This window comes from Sorex fumeus, unplaced genomic scaffold (assembly GCF_029834395.1).
Source record: "Sorex fumeus unplaced genomic scaffold, SorFum_2.1 ptg000006l, whole genome shotgun sequence".
NCBI classification, from domain to species: domain Eukaryota; kingdom Metazoa; phylum Chordata; class Mammalia; order Eulipotyphla; family Soricidae; genus Sorex; species Sorex fumeus.
In genome coordinates, this window is record NW_026606063.1 from 22,559,090 (window position 1) to 22,581,338 (window position 22,249).

Genomic DNA, 22,249 nt, shown 5'->3' on the forward strand with positions numbered 1-22,249 from the left:
GGATGGGTACTTGACCATTGTATGACTGAAACCCAAGCACAAAAATTTGTAAGTTTAAAAAAAGAAGTAATTTGACCGAAATGATGAAATAAATGCTATACTACTGGGAAAAAAGGAATTAATTAAAAAAACCTTAAGTTGTCACCTGAAAAAACTATAGTACAGCAAATGTCAATTTGTGCAATGTGGATCACAAGAAAAATAATTCCAAATTTAAACCTTGATGTACATGAAAGTATCAAGTATTAGAATCTGTAAATGGGTAGATAAAATGAATTTTCTTATAATTTAAAACTCATTGCTCGAGCATCGATTTGCTCGAGCAGGCCCAGTAACGTCTCCATTGGAGACTTTGCTGTTACTGTGTCTGGCATATCGAATACTCTCGGTAGCTTGCTGGGCTCTCCGAGAGGGGCGGAGAAATCGAACTTGGGTCGGCCATGTTGGCTGCGTGCAAGGCAGACGCCCTACCCGCTGTGCTATCGCTCCAGCCATAAGATAAACTTTTGAAATAAAGAAAAATACTACCATAGTACTGAGTTTATAAAATCTCTTCACTTGATCACTTGACATTTCTTTACACATGAATTTGCTAGAGCGGGCACCAGTAACATCTCCATTCGTTCCTGTCATGTGTTAGTGTAGTCCAACGGCATCTTCTCGCTCCAGGAACATGAAGAGCCTCAAACGATTTGTTCAGGGTCTTGATGGAGAGGTCTGACTCTCTCATAGGTGGGCAGCCACGCGATCCTTTGATGTCTCGTGGAATCCAGTCGGTAACGGCTTTAGTCCAGTGGCCATATGTAGACATAAAGTGTAAGACAGTGGCCATATGTAGACATAAAGTGTAAGACAATAGTACAGAAATAAAAGTAGTATAACTTTAAAAATATACTGAAACCTCAAAACTTGAAGGTAGACTGAGTAAAGTATTAAAGTATTAAATAAGACAACAAAGGATTTTGACTAATAAGCCAACAAAGGATATAGTATGGAATTATAAACTCCAAACTGAGTCATAGAACGGGAGAAAAAGGAAATAGGAAACAATAAAAAAAAACAAAGTGGGAAATCTATATTTAAACATACAAGTAGGCATACAAATATAAGCAACTGAAACATTTTATGAGATGAGTTTCAAATTTATTCTAAATATGCATCTTAGAAATTGAACTATAAGAATAGAGAGATAGTTCAGGAATAAGGCATTTGCTTTGCATGTTGCCAAATACAGCTGATTCCTTGACACCTTGACACCCACCACTCCCTCTTACCCCTTCTTGCATTAGTTTCCTGCATAGAATCTGTAAACACAATGTTGAATAAAACTAATGAGAATGGGAAACTTTTCCTTTTTCTTATATTAAGAATAAGCCATTTCTTCTTTCACTCATAAGTGTTATGTTAGAGACATTTGCTACATACTATTTGTCAGACTGCAGAACTTCCCTTTAATTTTTAGTTTTCAATGAGAATCCTCTAAAATAAAAGATGTTAAGTTTTGTTTTATGTGTACCACCAAGTGGTGCATAGGAGGCACTCTAGTGTATTTTTTCAGAGCTTTCTGATATAGTTTTTAAATTTTTTTTATGGGTGCTGGAGTGACAGCACAGTGGTAGGGCATTTGCCTTGCACGCAGCCAGCCTGGCCGAGCCAGGTTTGATTCCTCCGCCCCTCTCTGAGAGCCTGGCAAGCTACGGAGAGTATCTTGCCTGCACAGCAAAACCTGGCAAGCTCCCCGTGCAAGCTCCCCGTGATGTATTCAATATGCTAAACACAGTAACATATATATATTCAATATGCCAAACACAGTAACAACAAGTCTCACAATGGAGATGTTACTGGGCCCGCTCGAGCAAATCGATGAACAACGGGAGGACAGTGTTGATTGAGTTTTTTTAATATATATATTATTAACATATTTTAAAATAAAAACTATATAGTTTTTATTACTTTTTATTTTGAAATATGTTAATCACTTAATCACTTAACTTCCCGTTAGTCGTCGATTTGCTCGAGCAGGCGCCAGTAACATCTCCATTTGTCCCTGTCACATGCTAGTGTAGCCCAATGGCATCTGTTCGCTCTGGGAACATGAAGAGCCTCAAACCGATCGTTCATGATCTTGAGGAAGAAGTCTGACCATCTGGTAGGTGGGCAGCCACGCCGTCTTTTGACATCCCGTGGAATCCAGTCAGTAACAGCTCTAGTCCAGCGGTCGTCTTTAAATCTCATTAGGTGACCAGCCCATCTGATTTTTGACACCTTGGCAAATGAGACAGCGTCCCTGATCCTTGATCGTCGACTGATGTCAGAACTCCGGATTCGTTCTCTCATTTGAGTGAAACGTGATATTCCAAGCATAGCTCTTTCTATTCTTCTTTGGGAGACCTGAATAGCGTTCTCATCCTGTTTGCATAGGGCCCAGGTCTCTGAGGCATATGTTAATGCAGGAAGAACAGTGGAATCAAAGAGATGTGCCCGGAGCCGGAGGTTCTTTGTCCTCTTAGCTATTTCTTCGAAGTTCTTGAAGGCGTTCCAAGCCGCTCTCTTCCTCCTGCGCAGGTCATATTAAATATATTAATAAAGTGAATAATGTTGATTTTTGTGACTCTAGGTGACTAAGATCAAACCCAGGACTTCATGAGCAGAAAGCAAATGTTCTACCACTTAGTTACATTCCAAGTCTCTTACTGTGGTTTTACTATGTACTTCCTTGATGGCTATTGATATGGAAGTCATTTCTCAGGTAAGGGCAACAGGTATCTCTATTAATTAGGAGGAATGTATGTCTGGATTCCCCTGCTGGGGCCCTGGCTCTCCATACCTGCTCAAGTCTTTTCCAGTATCTTTAGTTAAGGAAGGAGAACATTAGGACCAAGAAGACAAGACGGTGGAAACTGGGTAGGCTCCTTCCTGTGACTGGGTTCTGTGTTCTAGTTCTTTCCATCTACCCTACTAATATTAATTTTGTTTTCTCCTTTGCTTACCTACATGTTAGATTTAATTCAAGTTTTGCCTATAGAAGCTACTCACTTTTCACTTCATTTGAATTACTCGTATTTATTCTTCAAGGATATTAATGTAAATGATTATTTTCTTTTTACACACTCATTAATTTAAACAGTTGTACATTGTGAAAAGGCCTCTGAAATATTGTTAGATACAAGACCTGACTTATTTCTGTGGGAAGCATTCCCCTTTGTAATAGTGAAGAGAAGCTTAAACATACCATCCTACTTTGTTGATAGGCTTTTCTCTCTCTCTCTCTCTCTCTCTCTCTCTCTCTCTCTCTCTCACACACACACACACACACACACACACACAATATCTTTTATAGAGGCAAACAAGAAAAATCATTATCTCCCTGAAAGAAATCTGAGGGTTTCAGAAAAAAAACTTTAGATTATTTTGTTGCTATGAGAAAAATCTGTTAATGGATAACTACTTTATTCCATGGCTAAAACGACTATCTCAAAAGCAAACATTCCTTAACATGGATTGATAGGATTATAGAGTATCAGCTTGAATGAGACATCAGAGAATAGGGGCCCAAAGCCTTTTATGTTATCTTGGTGGAAAATAGACATATTCAAAGGAACAATTTGTCTACGGTCACAAAATGGCAGTAAATGGGCAATTGAGTGCAGTGGTGAAATATATGTCTGCCTCCTACTTCCTGGTTCTATGAACTTGAACAAATCCATTACCTTGAATAATCCCTTTTCAACAAATGTATTCATCTTTTATTGAATTACCATGCGATACACAGTTACAAGGCTATTCATGATTCGGTCTCAGTCGCACGATGTTCCAACACCCATCCATCTACCAGTGTACATTTCCCACCACTGATATCCCCAGTTTACCTCCTGCCATTCCCCCTCTCCACCCAGTCTGTACCTTGTCTCATGAGTGGGGATGGAGGGTCTCAGTAAGAATATTCTGTTCTGTTTATGGAAATAAAGATTTTTTAAAAAAGAAAACATAATTCTATTTCAGGGACTCCTCAACTTTTGCTCAGAAAATTTCCCATGCTTTTCAAAACCAATTATACTTCCTTCATTATGTATGTTTTCACTCATTTATTTGTAAATATTTTCTAGTGCTTGTGCATGACAGTACTAGAGATACAATGATGAACTATGAATCTATGTATATTGACCTCATATAACTTTCTCACTCATGGGAAAATAGCGTCGTAAACAAGAAAACCAAAATAAAGGCTGCAACAAATTACTAAGCATGGGAGTGATGAATGCCTGTCCTATTTTTGGAAATTGCTTTTAGAATTCTTTCATCAATTCACTATAACATGTTTGTTCCTAAATAAATAGCTATAAATTATATGGCTACAACACAATTAATTGACTCAAAATTTTTCAGAAATTATGATATCCTATATGTTAAATATTTCTGTTTATGTTAAAATATTTTTATTAATATATACCCAGTATATCCCTATAAAATCATGATTTTGGAAATTGGAGGAATTCCTACTTCTCAGAAACCAGTAATCTGATGAGGTTCAGTAGTCAGGTGACTCGCATTTCATTCAGAATCACTTTGCTATTTAATTACCAGACTGAATTTGGAAAATAGTTTTGAGAATAAGTTTGATTATGAATAATTAGTTCAGGAAACAGAAGCATGATCTAAAAAGGAATGCAGAGGCTTTTAGGAGAAAAACATCATCGGAGGTAATTTTATTCATTACTCATCACCATGGGAGACTACTGATCTGAATTTAAAAGGTGAAGAAAGGGGGATGGTCATTCTGATGAAGTTACCCCAGACAAAGGCTATAGTTTAGTGACTAGAAGGTCACTGTCACTGTCCTCCCGTTGTTCATTGATTTGATGGAGCGGGCCCAGTAATGTTTCCATTTTGAGACTTGCTGTTACTGTGTTTGGCATATTGAATACTAGAAGGTAGGAATCTAATTTCATTGACCAGAAGGTGGGACAGAATACAGGTGGTGTGGTTCTCCAGGAGGCTTGAGGAGGTCGATAAACAGGGGACTAACTTAGTCAGAGGTAGATTTGGTAGGACCAGGTAAGCAGTATCCTCCCATTGGTCGATTTGCTTGAGCGGTCACAGTAATGTCTCCATTGTGAGACTTGTTGTTACTGTATTTGACATACCAGATACATCACGGGTAGTTTGCCAGGCTTTGCTGTGGGGGCGAGATACTCTCTGTAGCTTGCCGGGCTCTCAGAGAGGGGTGAAGGAATCGAACTCAGGTCTGCTGGGTCAGCCGCGTGCAAGGCAAGCACCCTACCTGCTGGGCTATCACTCCAGCCCAGGACCAGGTAAGACAATGGCATAAATATTATGCCAAAAATGAAGAATTTTGGACTTTGGAGAAAATGTAGAGGTAATTAGTAGGTGTTAAGGGTGAGGATTAAAATAACAAACTTTCAATTATTGCAAGTCAATTCTCTGCTCTTTGCAATTCTGCATTTTAAAGCAGACGAATAATAAATAAATTTAAGTGATGACAGATTTTTCTTATCCTAATAGCTGTTAGACACATACCCTTTTAAATGAGAAGACTTTATAAAGTTCCTTCACTAAAGATGTGTGTGTGTGTGTGTGTGTGTGTGTGTGTGTGTGTGTGTGTGATATGCATGTGTAAAGAGGGACCTGAATCTGATTGTGGCTCTCAATAATGTCATCTAATGACTTTAAAAGGATCATCCTGATAAAGGGTCAGGATTTTCTATCTATACTGTTTTAGATTTTCTTTTCTTTTTTAGGTTCTCTGAAACAGCCCAGGTGGGAAATGAGGAGACTTAAATTTAGGCTGAATTCCAGGAAAGAAATAGTCTTTCCAAGATGAAAATAGGGTAGCCTCTTTGAGGGATTAACTGGTTCAGGGCTTTATTTGCGTAAGCAAATTAATGAACTGGAAAGTCTCATTTTTACAAGTGCTAAATTGTAAAGACACTACAGGGACAGACGTTGTAATGTTATTGATGTCTGTTCAAGCGAGGGAAGGAAATCTCATGGAATACTAAGGAAGTCTCTTCATTTAAAACATGTCCTCTGGTTGTTGCTGGCAGGAGTGAAACTCGGGACATTGGTGGTAAGAAATGTATACTGGCGAAGGGTTGGGTATTGGAACATTGTATGACTGACACCCTTGCCCTCAACCTCACCCCATTCTACCCCAAACAAAAAAAAAGTGAAATAAAATAAAATGTATATTCTAGGCCCATAGAAATAGTACGGCATGTAGGGCATTAGTTTTGCACACTGATGACCAAGATTCAATCCTCAGCACCTCATATGGTACCCCAACACTACAGGATTGATCCCAGAGCTCAGAGCCAGAGGAAACCCTGAGCATCACTGGGAATGACCCAAAGTTCTCCCCACAAAAATATATGTCTTCTAAACTTCCAACTGCATTTGAATTTCAGCGTAGGGGAAATGGTAGAGAATATATTTCATTTTCTCTTGCAGATTTTCTAGAGTCCATGTAGGTATTGCTAAATATTAAAATTATTTTATGCAATTTTTTTAATTGTGTGTGTGTGTTGAGTCATACCTGGAAGTGCTCAGGGGCTACTAAAGACTCATTTCTTGGGGCACCATGCAATACTAGAGGTTGAAGAAGGGCCTTCAACCTCTGGAGAGCAGAGCATGCCTTCCAGTTCATTGGACTATCTCCCCAGTCTATAAAATTTTTTTCCAAAATGACTAAATTAAAACTTTCAATCAGAACGTTTTTTCTCACCTTCTTTCTTGCTTCCTTTTCTCCTGTCCCTCCCACAGTCACATTCCTTATTCCTTCCCAAGATTAGGAGAGCTTGGGCAAGATCCCTCTCACACAATTTCATTTTCTACAGAAATATACAGTTTCAGCTCCAGATTGAATAAAAGTCCAGGCTAAGCTTACAAAGCAATCATCTAACAAAGGGTTTTGACTTGAAGAACATGTTGTATGTTTTTTTCTCTCTTATAAGACATTATAAGAAGACATTCCTTTCTTCTTAGATAACCCTTAGACATCCCTTTGAAGACATTCCTTCATTCTCACAGTTTCTTCTCAAATATTTATTGAACACCTATATAATGTCAATCATAACTAGTGAAAATACAATGATAAAGATGGGAAGCACACATTCTAGTCAGGAAACTTGTAGGCTATTGGAACATAGATGCTTAAAACACATAGCAAATGGTTCTAATACAGCATGATTAGTGATTTACTTCCAATAACCCTCAGTTCAAAGGAATGTTCACAAGTTACCAAAGGGTCAAAAAAAACCTCCTTTGTCCTTCAAAGATGTCCATGAGGGGCTGGAGCAATAGGCAGCGGGTGGGTGTTTGCCTTGAATGAGGCCAACACGAGAACCCGGGTTTGATTCTCAGCATCCCTTATGGTCCCCTGAGCACTGCCAGGGGTGGTTCCTGAGTGCAGAGCCAGGAGTAATCCCTGTGCATTGCCAGGTGTGACCCAAAAAGAAAAAAAAAAGAAAAAAAGATGTCCATGAATCTCAAACATTGCGAACTATCCTCCTCTGTTAAATGCTTAATGAAACCAGGGTTTGTAAAAAATTTCCAAAGAGCCATTGTTTCCCAGAGCATAACTATTTGGTAATTGGAGAAACCAAATGATCACCATATCTGCATATCTGACATTATGGAGGAAAGTCACAGCTTGATGGTGTCCCCTAGCTTGGTGCTTGGGAATCACTTCCTGGTGGTTCTTGGGGGACTATGAAGTTTGAGACTGAAAACAGCCTTCCCACATGCAAAGCATATACACCAGCCCTTTGAGCTATCTCTTCAGCCCCATAGATGATTTTGTTCAGGGTAAAGACTCATGTTAATATTTGCCTGTGGCAGTGTCATCTAAGAAAGTCAAGCTATTCAAAACAAAGGAAAGATTCAGGGAGCTTGAGCAAGATCCCTCTCACAAAATTTCATTTTCTACAGAAATATACAGTATCATCTTCCAGACTGAATAAAAATCCAAACTAGGCTATTATAGCAATCATCTAACAAAGGGTTTTGACTTTAAGCATATGTTGTATATTTTTCTTCTTATTTTAGAGTGTAGGCCTCATAGGTTACATGAATTTCAAATGATTTTTTCACCAATATTATATCAAGGCATTTTATACTCAAGTCCATAAAAAAAGACACATTATCCTCATTTGACTGATATCTGTGATTTGGGGAGGTTAGATGCCCATGTTATTTGCTCTTATAGGGAATTATGTTGATCATGAAGGAGTCACAAGTTTCCTTTCTTACAATTCTGATTCTCTCAAGATGCAATGAAATAGCAAAGACAGAAGTGGGTCAAGTTTAGGAATCACAAAGAATAGCCCCTGACAGATCATTAAGAGTCAGCTAATGCTATTCTGAAAAAGACATGGGCCTTTCTATCTAGCTAAGAGTAATAAGAATTCGATATTTTAAAATCACACAGTATTGTAGATGACATGCAGTCACTCATCCAAGTTTCTTTTACAATCCTACTATATGCAAGAAACTCATCTACACACGGGAAATATAAAGGTGAATAAAATCCCCCAATATCTGCTTTCCTTCAGTTAAGAATCTGCAGTTGCATGTCAGACAACAAACAAAGCATATAGAGTACAAAATAGATGTACATTTTGTGCAGAAAAATTAAGCTGATAAGGTATAAGGTATATTGCTAACATAAAGATAGCTGTCAGGGACTAGCCAATAAGGTAACAATTCAAGGGGAGGAAGAGGTAAGACTGTCCAAGAGAAAGTTCTCTGGCCAGAGGCACAACTGAAGAGTAGACCAAAAGTGGGGGTAACCTGGTCAATTTGTGACACCCCAGGAAGACTCAGTGTGGGGAAATATAATAATCAAAGGAGTTATTATATTGTAGAGGTCAAGTACTGATGCCCTTGAGCTTTCAACTTTACTCAGAGGAAAAGTAATGGAGACTGGAAGAAAGGACAAATGTGAGTTGCTGTATTTTATCAGATTCCTTTTCTCTACTATATTGAGTAGGATACTGAGATTGTGGGTTAAAGCAGGGATCTTTGTTAGTAGACCACCACAAATGTCTTAGCTGTGGGAGTAGGATAGAATGGATTAAAAAATGTAAATTTTTGAGGGAAGACGTGTGACTCTAATTGGCATTTGCTTTTCTTGTGAAAAATATGTCCAGTACCTCTTGTTTCAAGGCTAGTCCCTGGATGTTGACCTTCTACTTTTAGTTTGTTTAACAATATATGTTACTGCATTGATTACCTGAACTCCCTTAGAGATTTCAAATCAAAATTATTTATTATTTTCAAAATCAAATATTATTGGACAAGTCATGTGCATTTTTTGTCAATACTCTGTGCTTATTTTATAATGGTATAAATAAAATTCAGTTTGCTAATCATTAAGGCATTCCAGAGAATGCAAATGTGAGAAACACATTAAAAAACTATAATAAAAATTAGGGGTGCTCCTAAACTTTATAAAATATTCAACTAATGATGCTACAATAGCCCTCACACAATGACATCAGTGTGAAATGTGCACCACTGTTGTCTTTTCTTTTACGTTCCAATTATACTGTTTCCTGGTTTTATTCAATTTTTTTCAGTAATGTTTATTGAGACACTATGATTTGTACAAAAGTTGTTCGTAATATAATTATTTTAGGAAAAATCTTTCCAACATTAATTCCACTACCAATGTCCCTTTTCCTCCAATGGTATACCTGAATTCTCTCCCATCCCCCAACCTGCTACTTGCCAGGCATGTAACAAAGATATATTACTTGGTACAATGCAACTAAAAGGAAAGTCAAATAGAATTACCAGAAAATGAAACATTAAAAGTTCATTTATAATGATTAATTTCTACATGTTTTAACCTTTATTAATCTAGTATAGGATAATCATATGCACCATTAGTGAGTGCCATACTCAATGCCACGAGTGGAAGCTTCTTCTCTTTCTCTTGAAGGGGCTCTTTTAAGGCTTCTTGCAAAACTCTTTTCAAGGATAAGAATTCCCTAAACTTTTGCCTGTCTATTAATTTCTGTATTGAATGAAAATCTAGCCAGATAGAGTATTCTTGGTGAGTGGTTCATTTCATTGAGTTTTTTTTTTTAATTTTTATTAGTGAGACACCGTGAGGTACAGTTGTAGACTTACAAATTTTGTGCTTGGGTTTCAATTATACAATGATCAAATACCCATCCCTCCACCAGTGCCCATTTCCCACCACCATCATTTCATTGAGTTTTTGTACTATATCACTTCCATATGCATATGACTCATAGAGTCTCATTTGATAAGTCTGCTGTACATCTTATGGGCTTTCCTTTGTATATAAGTTACTTTTTTGATCTTGCTGCATTTAATAGTCTATCTCGATCTTTGTACTGTGTTTTTTGAGAATAATGGGTTTTAGAGTTTTCCTAATCAGGTTCATTGTCACAGGGACCCTTCAGGCCTCTTGGATCTCAAAGCCTATAATCCTCAACTTTGGAAAGTTCTTCTTTATGATTTCTTTAACTATTGTTTTTTTTTCCACATTTGATTTCCTGTTCTTCAGGGACTCTGATGACTTTTATATTGTTCTTCTTGAACTTATCCTATAGTTCACCAGTATGCTGTTCATTTCTTTTCAGACTATCTTCCACCTTCTGCTGCTGCTAGTAGTTTTCTCCTCATCTTGGAGCACCTTGATCATTTGCTCAGCTTCTGTCATTCTGCTGCTCAGAGCTTCTATTGATATTTTAATATCACCTGCCATATTATTCATTTATGTCATTTCTGAATGTAATAGGTTTTTTTTTTTATCATTTCGACTCTCATGCTTTCCTGTGCTTTGCTGACTACCTTAGCTATCATTTATTTGAGCTCATCGAACATCTTCACCATAGTATCACTATCTGAGGATTTACTGTTTTTGTTTATGTCTTTGGTGATATTATTTTTGCTAATTGAGCTCGGTGGGCTTTTTTTTCTGCATTGGATTTCTAATGTCCTTGTTGTGCTGCAGGTGAGTCTTTGTAGTTACCCCCTAAACATACTGATTAAGCTGGAGATTTTTCTGTCTTCTCTGCCTGTCCTCTCAGAATGACAGGAAGAATAACTGTGAGCAACGTGTGATTTGTTGAGTCAAACTATTGCTTCTGGAGCTGTGGTGTAGTTCCTGAAATGGTGCAGGTTAGCTGTGGAGGCTTCTGGGACCCACACGGTATGGAGGCGTTCTGTATCCCATTCCAGAATAGACCTAGTGATATCAGCCAGATGCAAGCCTGTCCTGGGATGAGTAACCATAAGGTCCTCAATTTTTTAAGAGTTATCTTTCATTTGTTCTTTTTAAGCCCATAAAATCCAGGTCCATATGGAAAGAGAATAAAACCATGCAATAACATTTTTGAAATTTCTCTTTCTCTTATCTTACTCTTGATTCTCAGGCTTCCTTTACAACATATGTGGATTCAAGAGACTTGGATTCTTCAGATCTAGTTTCTTTACAACCCCAACATGTCTTATTGTTCCTCTTTTACTTAAATTAGCTTCCATTTTAAATGGACTCCTATTTATTCCTCCTATATAACACTCCATAATCATTCCTAAAACATTTCCTGCCACTTCTACCTATCCCAATTCCTCACTCACCATCTGACCATATGGTTCACCTGATATTTCTTACTCCCTTTGTAATGATACCTTATTTTCCAATAAGCCAAACAGGGTGTTCAATGTCAATACATCAGGATCCTCCATGAGCTGTATAGCCGATTCACTACCAGGATCTCACCATTCTACAGGGAGGTGATCATTGACATCAAGAGAGAGGTTCGGCAGGGTGATACCATTTCACCAAAACTCTTCAGTGCCACCCTCGAGAATGTCATTCGATGACTGGAATGGGAAGGAATGGGAGTGAAGATAGATGGTTGGCAACTACACCACCTCCGCTTTGCTGATGACATCGTTCTTATAACACCAAACATCAGCCAAGTGACACAAATGCTGGCCAACTTCGACCATTGGTGTGGAAAGGTCAGACTACAGCTAAATCTCACAAAGACAATGTTTATGAGAAACGGTCTCATTCCTGATGTTCCGTTTACTCTCAACAGCACAAGCATCATCGAATGCAACAGTTATCTGTACCTGGGTCGAGAAGTCAACATGATGAATGACCTGGTACCTGAGTTGTGCAGGAGGAAGAGAGCATCTTGGAACGCCTTCAAGAGCATCAAAGAAATAGCTAAGAGGACAAGGAACCTCTGTCTCTGGGTACATCTCTTCAATTTCACTGTTCTTCCTGCATTAACATATGCCTCAGAGAACTGGGCCCTACGAAAACAGGATGAGAATGCTATTCAGGTCTTCCAAAGAGGAATGAAAAGAACTATGCTTGGAGTATCATGCTTCACTCAAATGAGGGAAGAATCTGGAGGGAGTTCTGACCTCCATTGATGGTCAAGAATCAGGGATGCTGCCTCGTTTGCCAAGGCATTGAAAATCAGATGGGCTAGACACATAATGAGATTTGGAGATGACTGCTGGACTAGAGCCACTACCTACTGGATTCCACTGGACGTCAAAAGATCGCGTGGCCTCCCACCTATGAGATGGTCAGACTTTTTTGTCAAAACACTTAATGATTGGTTTGAGGCTCTTTGTGTTCTTAGAACGAGCAGATGCCACTGGACTACATTAGAACGTGACAGGGATGAATGGAGACGTTACTGGCGACCATTTGAGCAAATTGATGATTAACGGGATGTCACATGATCAAGTGATCAAGTCTGCATTTAGCCCTGGTCACTGTTTAAGGATCATGGGTTCTTATAAGGATCTACTTGGTTCTTAAAAGACCAAAACAGATTGGAATCTAAAAGACTATCTTTATATTCCAAATGCTCCGATCATTCAAGTGACCATGAATCTTTTTAATCTTGGATAAGCCATTTAAAATTTCTTAACCTAATTTTCTCAGCTTTAAAATTATGATAATAAACTGGAATTGCTGTTAGGAGTAGAACTAGTCTCACAAAATACCCAGGCTAGTCATAGAAATTAATGCTCAATAAATTATATTGATTGCTATGACTTTTACTGGTATTATTATAGAATGATTGTCACTTCCCATCAGCATGAACTTTTCCACTCTTGTTTTCAGGAATCAATTCACCATTGTTAGGTTCAGAGAGTTAAAGCAGTCACTGTCACTGTCCTCCTGTTGTTCATCAATTTGTTCAAGCAGGCCCAGTAACGTCTCCATTTTGAGACTTGTTACTATGTTTGGCATATCAGATACGTCACGGGTAGCTTGTCAGGCTTTGTCATGCGGGCATGGTATTTATCATATTCTTTAAAATTGTGTTATTATACTTCTTATAAAAGGCTTTTCTTTAGAGGGATTTGATCTATTGTTTTTAATTTCTGAAAAATGAACTGTCTTTATTAGGATGAAATTGTTCCCTATTTTCAAATCACAGACCAAAGATGGAACTTAGACCTAGTTACATTCTCATGCTCTTTCAGAGCTGATGTTTGGCCTACTTCTTTGAATTTAGAAGAGAAAATATCATAGGTATGCATTGCATACTTCTTTTTCTTAACAGGAAAAGATGGTTGATTGGCATCTTTGCCCCTCTAAAATCACTTTTTATAAGAAAATCAAAACAAATGCTGTCATTTATATATATATATATATATATATATAGAGAGAGAGAGAGAGAGAGAGAGAGAGAGAGGCCTCCTGGCTTCCCATCTTTCTCCTATTATTTGTTTGGAATAGTATAACTCCTGTTCTAAAGAGAATCAACACACATTCCAATAGTCATAAATTTTGCTCTTGTAGCATACTCCATAGATGGCACCGCTCATCAAGTTTTGAAGCCATGAGGATTGTTGGCTCAAGAGGATAGGAAAATTTATACACAGTAAATGCTATCGATTTCCTCATCTGGAGATTAATTTAGAAAAAAATAATCTGTTGTAAGTATGAAGGTGATGTGCAATGATGGAGAAAGGAACGGGGAGGAATCAATACCCAGGAGACACCATTAATGTACTGCCGTCACTATCATTTTGACAGGTTTACAATCAAGTGCTATTGATTTTTCATCAGCTTTTTTCCAGCTGGCTTCAGAAGGTAAGACTGCTGGGTGTTAAAAAAAAATAAAGCCTTTTCTAACAGACATTTTTGCTCTAGTTTTTGCACCCAGGAAAGAACAGTTGAGATTAGCTGAATCAGCTTTTAACTTATTTTTGTATTGTAGATGGCACTTAGAACTTGAAAGCTTGGAAGGGAATTCACTATTGAAAGGGAGGCCCCAAGGTGGCTATCCCGTGGAAGGAACAGTGCTGTTCAGAGAATGGAACTTTCTCAAAGTAATAGTGTTTAAGTGGGAGAAAGAAATTAGGTGTTCAGGGTGAATCTGAGCATTTTGATTTTTGTTTTTTCTTCTTTTTTTATTAAAAAAATTTTAATAGTGAGACATCATGAGGTACAGTTGCAGACTTACACATTTTTGTGCTTGGGTTTCAATTATACAATGATCAAATACCCATCCCTCCACCAGTGCCCATTTCCTACCACCACGAATCCAAGTATCCCTCCCACCTCCCATCCCCCCCAATCCCACCCTGTCTCTGTGGCAAGGCATTCCCCTCTGTTCTCTCTCTCCTTTTGGGTGTTGTGGTTTGCAAAAGAAACATTGAGTGGCAATCATGTTTGGTCTATAGTCTACTTTCAGATGCTTCTCCCATCCTGGGAGGATCCTCCCAACACCTTTATTTGGTGTTCCCTTCACTACCTGAGCTCCCTTTTCCCCTAGTATGTGTGGTTGGCCTCCAAGTCATGGAGTAAAATTCCTGGTACTAATCTCGGCCATTCTTAGGTGTTAGTTTCCTATTTTGTTATTTATGTTCCCCAGATGAATTCAATCTTTCTATGTCTGTCCCTTTCTTTCTGAATCATTTCACTTAACATGAAACTTTCCATGTAGTACCACTTGTATGTAAATTTCATGACTTCGTCTTTTCTAACAGATACATAGTACTCCATTGTGTAAATGTACCAAACTTTCTTTAACCAGTCATCTGTTCTCGGGCACTCAGGTTTTTTCCAGATTCTGGCTATTGTAAAGAGTGCTGCAATGAACAAACAAGTGCAGATGTCACTTCGACTATACTTTTTTGCCTCTCTGGGATATATTCCCAGGAGTGGCATCGCTGGATCAAATGGGAGCTCAATTTCTAATTTTTTGAGAATCATCCATACTGTTTTCCAAAAGGGCTGAACCAGTTGGCATTCCCACCAACAGTGAAGGAGTGTTCCTTTCTCACCACATCTGCGCCAGCACTGGTTGCTTTTGTTCTTGTGGATATGGACCAGTCTCTGTGGTATGAAGTGATATCTCATTGGGGTTTTGATCTGCATCTCCCTGATGATTAATGATGTGGAATATTTTCTCGTGTGCCTTTTAGCCATTCAGATTTCTTCTTTGTGAACGTTTCTATTCATTTCATCTCCCTATTTTTTGATGGGGTTGAATGTTTTCTTTTTGTGGAGTTCAACCAGTACTTTGTATATCCTTGAAATTAACCCCTTATCAGATGTGTAGTTGGCAAATATCCTTTCCCATTCTGTAGACTGTCTTTATATTTTGGTCACTGTTAGTTTTGAGGTGCAGAAACTTCTTAGTTTAAGATAGTCCCATTTGTCTATCTCTGTTTTCACTTGTTTGGCCAGCGGTGTGACATCTTTGAAGACACCATTAGCTTCTATGTCATGGAGGGTTTTGCCAACATTTTCCACAATGTACCTTATAGATTCCGGTCTGATGTTGAGGTCTTTAATCCACTTAGATCTTACTTTTGTACATGGAGTTAGGCAGAGATCTGAGCCCATTTTTTTGCATGTAGCCGTCCAGTTTTGCCAGCATAATTTGTTAAAGATGCTTTCCCTGCTCCACTTCACTTTTCTTGCCCCCTTATCGAAGATTAGATGCTTGTATGCTTGGGGGGAGATGTCAGTATATTCAACCCGGTTCCATTGGTCTACAGCTTTGCCTTTGTTCAAGTACCATGCTGTTTTAATTATTACTGCCTTGTAGTAGAGTTTTAAGTTAGGGAGGTTGATTCCTCCCATTTTCTTTTTCCCAAGAATTGCTTTAGCTATTCATGGGGGTTATTGTTCCATATAAATTTCAGGAGTGTTTGCTCCACTTGTTTGAAGAATGTCATGGGTATCCTAATAGGGATTGCATTGAATTTATACAGCGCTTTGGGAAGTGTTGCCATTTTGACAATGTTAATTCTCCTAATCCATGAAGAGGGGATATTTTTCCATTTCCTCGAATCCTCTTTTATTTCCTGAAGTAGCGTTTTGAGTTTTCTTTGTACAGGTCCTTTACTTCCTTAGTTAAGGTGATTCCTAGGTACTTGATTTTCTGGGGCACAATTGTGAATGGGATTGTTTTCTTCATGTCGCTTTCTTCTCTTTCACTATTTGCATATAGGAAAGCCATTTTCCAAAATAGACCATGTGCTAGGACACAAAACGTATCTCAACAGAATCAGGAAGATAGAAATAGTATCAGCCACCTTCTCAGACCATGATGCACTGAGGATAGAAGTGAATCACACACAGACACAGAGAACCAAATCAAACACCTGGAAATTAAACAACTCGATGCTGAACAATGAGTGGGTCAGGAATGAAGTCCAGGACGAATCAAAAAATACTTGGAAGCAAATGAGAATGAAGACACGAGCTACCAGAACCTATAGGATGCAGTGAAAGCCGTATTAAGGGGAAAATTTATAGCTCTGCAAGCATATCTTAGGCTTGTAGAAACGATGCACATAAAGAACTTGACCTCACAGCTCAAGACCTTAGAAAAGGATCAACAGAAAGAGCCTAAATCAGGAAGAAGGAAAGAGATCATAAAACTTAGAGCAGAAATCAATGACATGGAAACCAAAGAAAGGATCTGAAAGATCAATGAAACCAAGAGCTGGTTCTTCGAGAAAATAAACAAGATAGATAAACCACTCACAACACTCACAAAGAAACAGAGAGAGAACTCTAATAAACCAAATCAGAAATGAGAAGGGGAATATCACAACAGAAACCAAAGAAATCCAAAAGATCATCAGAGACTACTTTGAAAGTCTGTATGCCACAAAACAAGAGAACCTAGAAGAAATGGACAAATTCCTGGACTCCTATAATCTCCCAAAGCTGAATCAAGAAGATCTGGAGTATCTGAACAGATCTATTAACATCAACAAAATAGAAACTGCAATCAAAAGTCTTCCCAAAAACAAAAGCCCAGGTCCAGATGGATTCAATAGCGAATTTTTCCAAACATTTAAAGAGGACCTGCTGCCAGTCCTTCTCAAGCTTTTCCAGGAAATTGGAAAAATGGAAACGCTAACAAACAGTTTCTATGAAGCCCATATCTCTCTAATACAAAAAGGAAACAAAGATACCACGAGAAAAGAAAACTACAGGCCGATATCCCTGATGAACACAGATTCGAAGATTCTCAACAAAATACTAGCAAATAGAATTCAACTACTCATCAAAAAGATCATACACCATGACCAAGTAGGATTCATCCCAGGGATGCAAGGCTGGTTTAACACTCGGAAATCAATCAACATAATCCACCATATCAACAAAAGAAAAGATAAAAATCATATGATCATATCAATAGATGCAGAGAAAGCATTTGACAAGATCCAGCACCCGTTTATGATGAAAACCCTAGCCAAAATGGGGATAGAGGGGATTTTCCTCAATATAGTTAAAGCCATCTACCACAAGCCTATAGCAAGCATCGTCCTCAATGGCGAAAAACTGAGAGCCTCCCTCTAAGATCAGGGATGAGACAAGGATGTCCACTCTCTCCACTGCTGTTCAATATAGTACTGGAAGTACTTGCAATAGCGATTAGGCAAGAAAAAGTTATTAGGGGCATCCAGGTAGGAAAGGAAGAAATCAAGCTCTCACTATTCGCAGATAATATGATATTATACTTAGAGAATCCTAAATCCTCTACCAAGAAACTTCTAGAAACAATAGGCTTGTATAGTAAAGTGGCAGCCTATAAAATCAATACCCGAAAGTCCATGGCTTTCCTATATGAAAATAGTGAAAGAGAAGAATCTGAGCATTTTGGAGTCACTAACTAGTCACCAAGCACCTGCCATGTTATCAGTGTCATCTCATTTAAATCTTCATAATTTCTAAATCATAAGTTACAAAGTTTAAATAACATGCCCAAATCTACACAGCTGAAAAATGTTGCTGGGTTTAATACCAGGATTGTTAGAAATATTTTTTGTTCTTGGTAATAAGTGCTGATTTGTGAGGGTCTTCCTGTATAAGATGCCTGGATAAATCAGAAAATTGTTATCAACAGTTTTCCTGAAGTGGCTCCTAATTCAACTCATTTATTTCTAAACCAAGCTACTTATATTGGTAGTTCCTGATACAGGAGGGTAATTGTCTTGCGGAAGTCTTTGTTCCATCGTACCAGCTGGTCAGCTGATGGTCTTAGTTCTTGTTCTAGATCCACTAATGGGAATTTTCTGCAACCAGATATTTCCTTATGAAGCAATGTGTAATTTTAGATATTGTTGTATTCAATGGGCTGGAGTGATAGCATAGCAGGTAGGGTATTTATATGCCTTGCAAGCAGTCAACATGGCTGACCCGAATTTGATTCCTCCATCCCTCTCAGAGAGCCCGGCAAGCTACCAAGAGTATCTTGCCTGCAAGGCAATGCCTGGCAAGCTACCTGTGACGTATTCGATATGCCATACACAGTAACAATTGTCACAATGGAGACTTTACTGGGCCTGCTTGAGCAAATCGATGAATAATACAAGTGGTCACCATCACGATCCTCCTGTTGTTCATTGATTTGCTCAAGCGGGCCCAATAATGTCTCCATCATGAGACTTGTTACTGTGTTTGGCATATCGAGTATGTCATGGGTAGCTTGACAGGCTCTGCCGTGCGGGCGAGATACTCTTGGTAGCTTGCTGGGCTCTCCGAGAGGGGTGGAGGAATCGAATTCAGGTCGGCCATGTTGGCCGCTTGTAAGGCAAACACCCTACCGCTGTGCTATCGCTCCAGCCCAATACAAGTGGTACTACATAGAAAGTATCATACTAAGTGAAATGAGTCAGAAAGAAAGGAACAGACATAGAAAGATTGCATTTATCTGGGGAACATAAAGTCACAAAATAGGAGACTAACACCCAAGAATAGCTTGGAGGCCAGCTGCACATGCTAGGGGAAAAGGCAGCTCAGATAGAGAAGGGAGCACCAAATAAAGGGTGTTGAGAGGATCCTCCCAGGATGGGAGATGCATGCTGAAAGTAGACTATAGACTGAACATGATTGTCACTCAATGCCTCTTTTGCAAGTCACAGCTCCCAAAAGGAGAGAGAGAACTAAAGGGAATGCCCTGCCACAGAGGCAGGGTGGCATGCGGGGGACGGGACGTGGGAGGGATACTGGGATCATTGGTGGTGGAGAATGGGCACTGGTGGAGGAATGGATACTCGATCACTGTATAACTGAAACCCAAGCACAAAAATGTGTAAGTCTACAACTGTACCTCATGGTGTTTCCCTAATAAAATTTTTTAAATGCTGTTAATTATAAAGTTTGAAACAGAATGACACAGCACCACCTCCACCCTCAGACTGTCAGCCCCTCTCCATCAGTGTTTTAAGATTCCACCCTCCCCCCACAACACATACACCACTTCCACCATTCCCTCAGTAAACTCATTTTATAATCACTATATACTTGTTCTCTCTGACTGATTTGACTCAGCATAATACCCTTTGTTCAATCTACATTTCAGTATAGTTCATGGTTTCATCCATTGTGTATATATACCTCCGTTTCTTTATTCACAAATCTGTTATTTTTAGATCTTGGCTGAATTGAACATAGAACAAATGTCTTTATTTTTTAATTTTTAATTTTCTAATTTTATTTTCATAAAGCTGTTTACAATAATTGATTACATTCCATATTTCAACACCAATCCCACCACCATTATTTCGAAGTTTCTCACCACTTTGAAAAAAGTTATGCCTTCCCAAGAGGCAGATGAAAGATAATTTTTTTTTGCTTATTATGAATAGCATAAGATGCCTGTAAGGGTCTATCTCACAGTAATTAAACAACAACAACAAAAAGTATGAGATATTGCGTGGCCTCTTGTGCAGTCATGCACTCCTGGGGTTCTAAAAATTAAAATAAATGAGGTCTGGAGCCATCTCTGCAGCAAGCTGCTTGGTTCTGAGATTCATTGTGAGTCTCTGGATCATGGCCATTAATGAGCTTAAATGGTACCTGGAGGCAGTTTGTGGGAGTGACAACCAGTACCCAGGAAGGGTGGGGAGATAGGCATAGAGGGCCCATTTCCAATCCCTTGAGGCCTGGCATTTTCAGTCACTAGTCCTGCATACCTGGGTTTTTCAGTGGATTTATTCTTTTGGAGGGGGAGGGGAAGGATAAGCCTGTGGAGTCTGGCTGTGAGGGTGGCGATGGTTGGGGAGATTGGGGGGGCTTCTGGGGTTCATCTGGTGCAGGCGGAAAGAGGAAACCTGTTCCCATCTGAGGTGTCCTGGTGATAGCACCCAGGTGCATGGTCTGGAGCGATCCCTGCAGCGAGCTGTTCAGTTCTAAGATTCATTTGTGAGTCCACAAATGTCTTTTTAAAGTCGTGGTTTTTGCTTTTGAGTTATATGCCAAGAAATGGAATTTCTGTATTATCAGAAAGCTCAATTAAAATCCATATTTAGACAGAATTTTAGCTCTCACCAATAAATAGGAAAACATTTCCTAGGTTTAACATCAGTGAAATAATTTATGCTGTATATAGGAAAGGAAATGATTGGATTTGAATCCAAAAGAATGAATTCGCTGAATTCTAATCTTGTCTTGAACCGGGAATTACAGTGTCACTTAGGATAAATCTCTTCTCTGTAAGCATAACTTTTATCATCTTTACAATAATGGACTGGAATGCAGAAGTGTTCTCAAAATTTAAAAAGTAGAGAAACAGAAAGTATGCATTCTTCTAAATGAAATATAATTTTTCTTTGCTTTTTGGGTCACACCCGGCGATGCTCAGGTGTTACACTGGCTTTGCACTCAGGAATTACTCTTGGCGGGCTGGGGATCAAACCCAGGTCAGATGCATGCAAAGCAAACACCCTACCTGCTATGCTATCACTCCAGCCCCTGAAATATAATTTCAATCACTAGTACATACTAAAGGTAAAGGTAAAAAAGGTAAAGGCCCTCCCGTTGATCATCGATTTGCTTGAGCGGGCCCAGTAACGTCTCCATTGGAGACTTTGTTGTTACTGTGTCTGGCAGATCGAATACTCTTGGTAGCTTGCCGGGCTCTCTGAGAGGGGCGGAGGAATCGAACTCGGGTCGGCCATGTTGGCCGCTTGTAAGGCGAACGCCCTACCCACTGTGCTATCGCAGTATATACTAGTAGAAAATATTTGCTAGAATAAAAGAATTTTATATTTAGTTACCTTGCTGATTTTAAAGTGTTAGCCACGCACATAAAAACTTTTATGTAGTCAGGGCTGGAGCAATAGCACAGCGGGTAGGGCATTTGCCTTGCACGCGGCCAGCCAGGGTTTGATTCCCATCATCCCGTATGGTCTCTGAGCACAGAGCCAGGAGTAACCCCTGCACATCGCCGGGTGTGACCCAAAAAGCAAAAAAAAAATTATGTAGTCAGATATGAGCAGGATAAAAATAATCTATGTCTACTAAGGACAACAAAAGGTGAGTTTCCTGAGCTGAGGAACAACATTTGATATCAGTTACAATATGTATTAACTACAATTTTTAGTAGATAAGCAATAGAATGAGTTAAAATTTCTTAAAATATGTGAAGGAAATACTATAATTGCAAATTTCTATTAAATAGCTTTTGCTTTATCCCTAAGGACTGGGAATAAATAAATACCTCATGTATTTATTTAATGGAATAAAATGTGATAATTTGTAGAGTATTTAATTTAATGCTTGATACATAGTAGAGAATCCCTTAGTATCATTGCTTTTGATTTTAGCAGGAGATGATCTGTATTTAGCCCTGCATGCATTCCTCAGAAGCAGAATTTGAGAACTGAAGGACTAAAAGTAGCTTAAGTTCCTGGTCCCCCTCTTTTTTCCTTTCTCTTCTACTTTCCAAAAACTTTTCTACCTTAA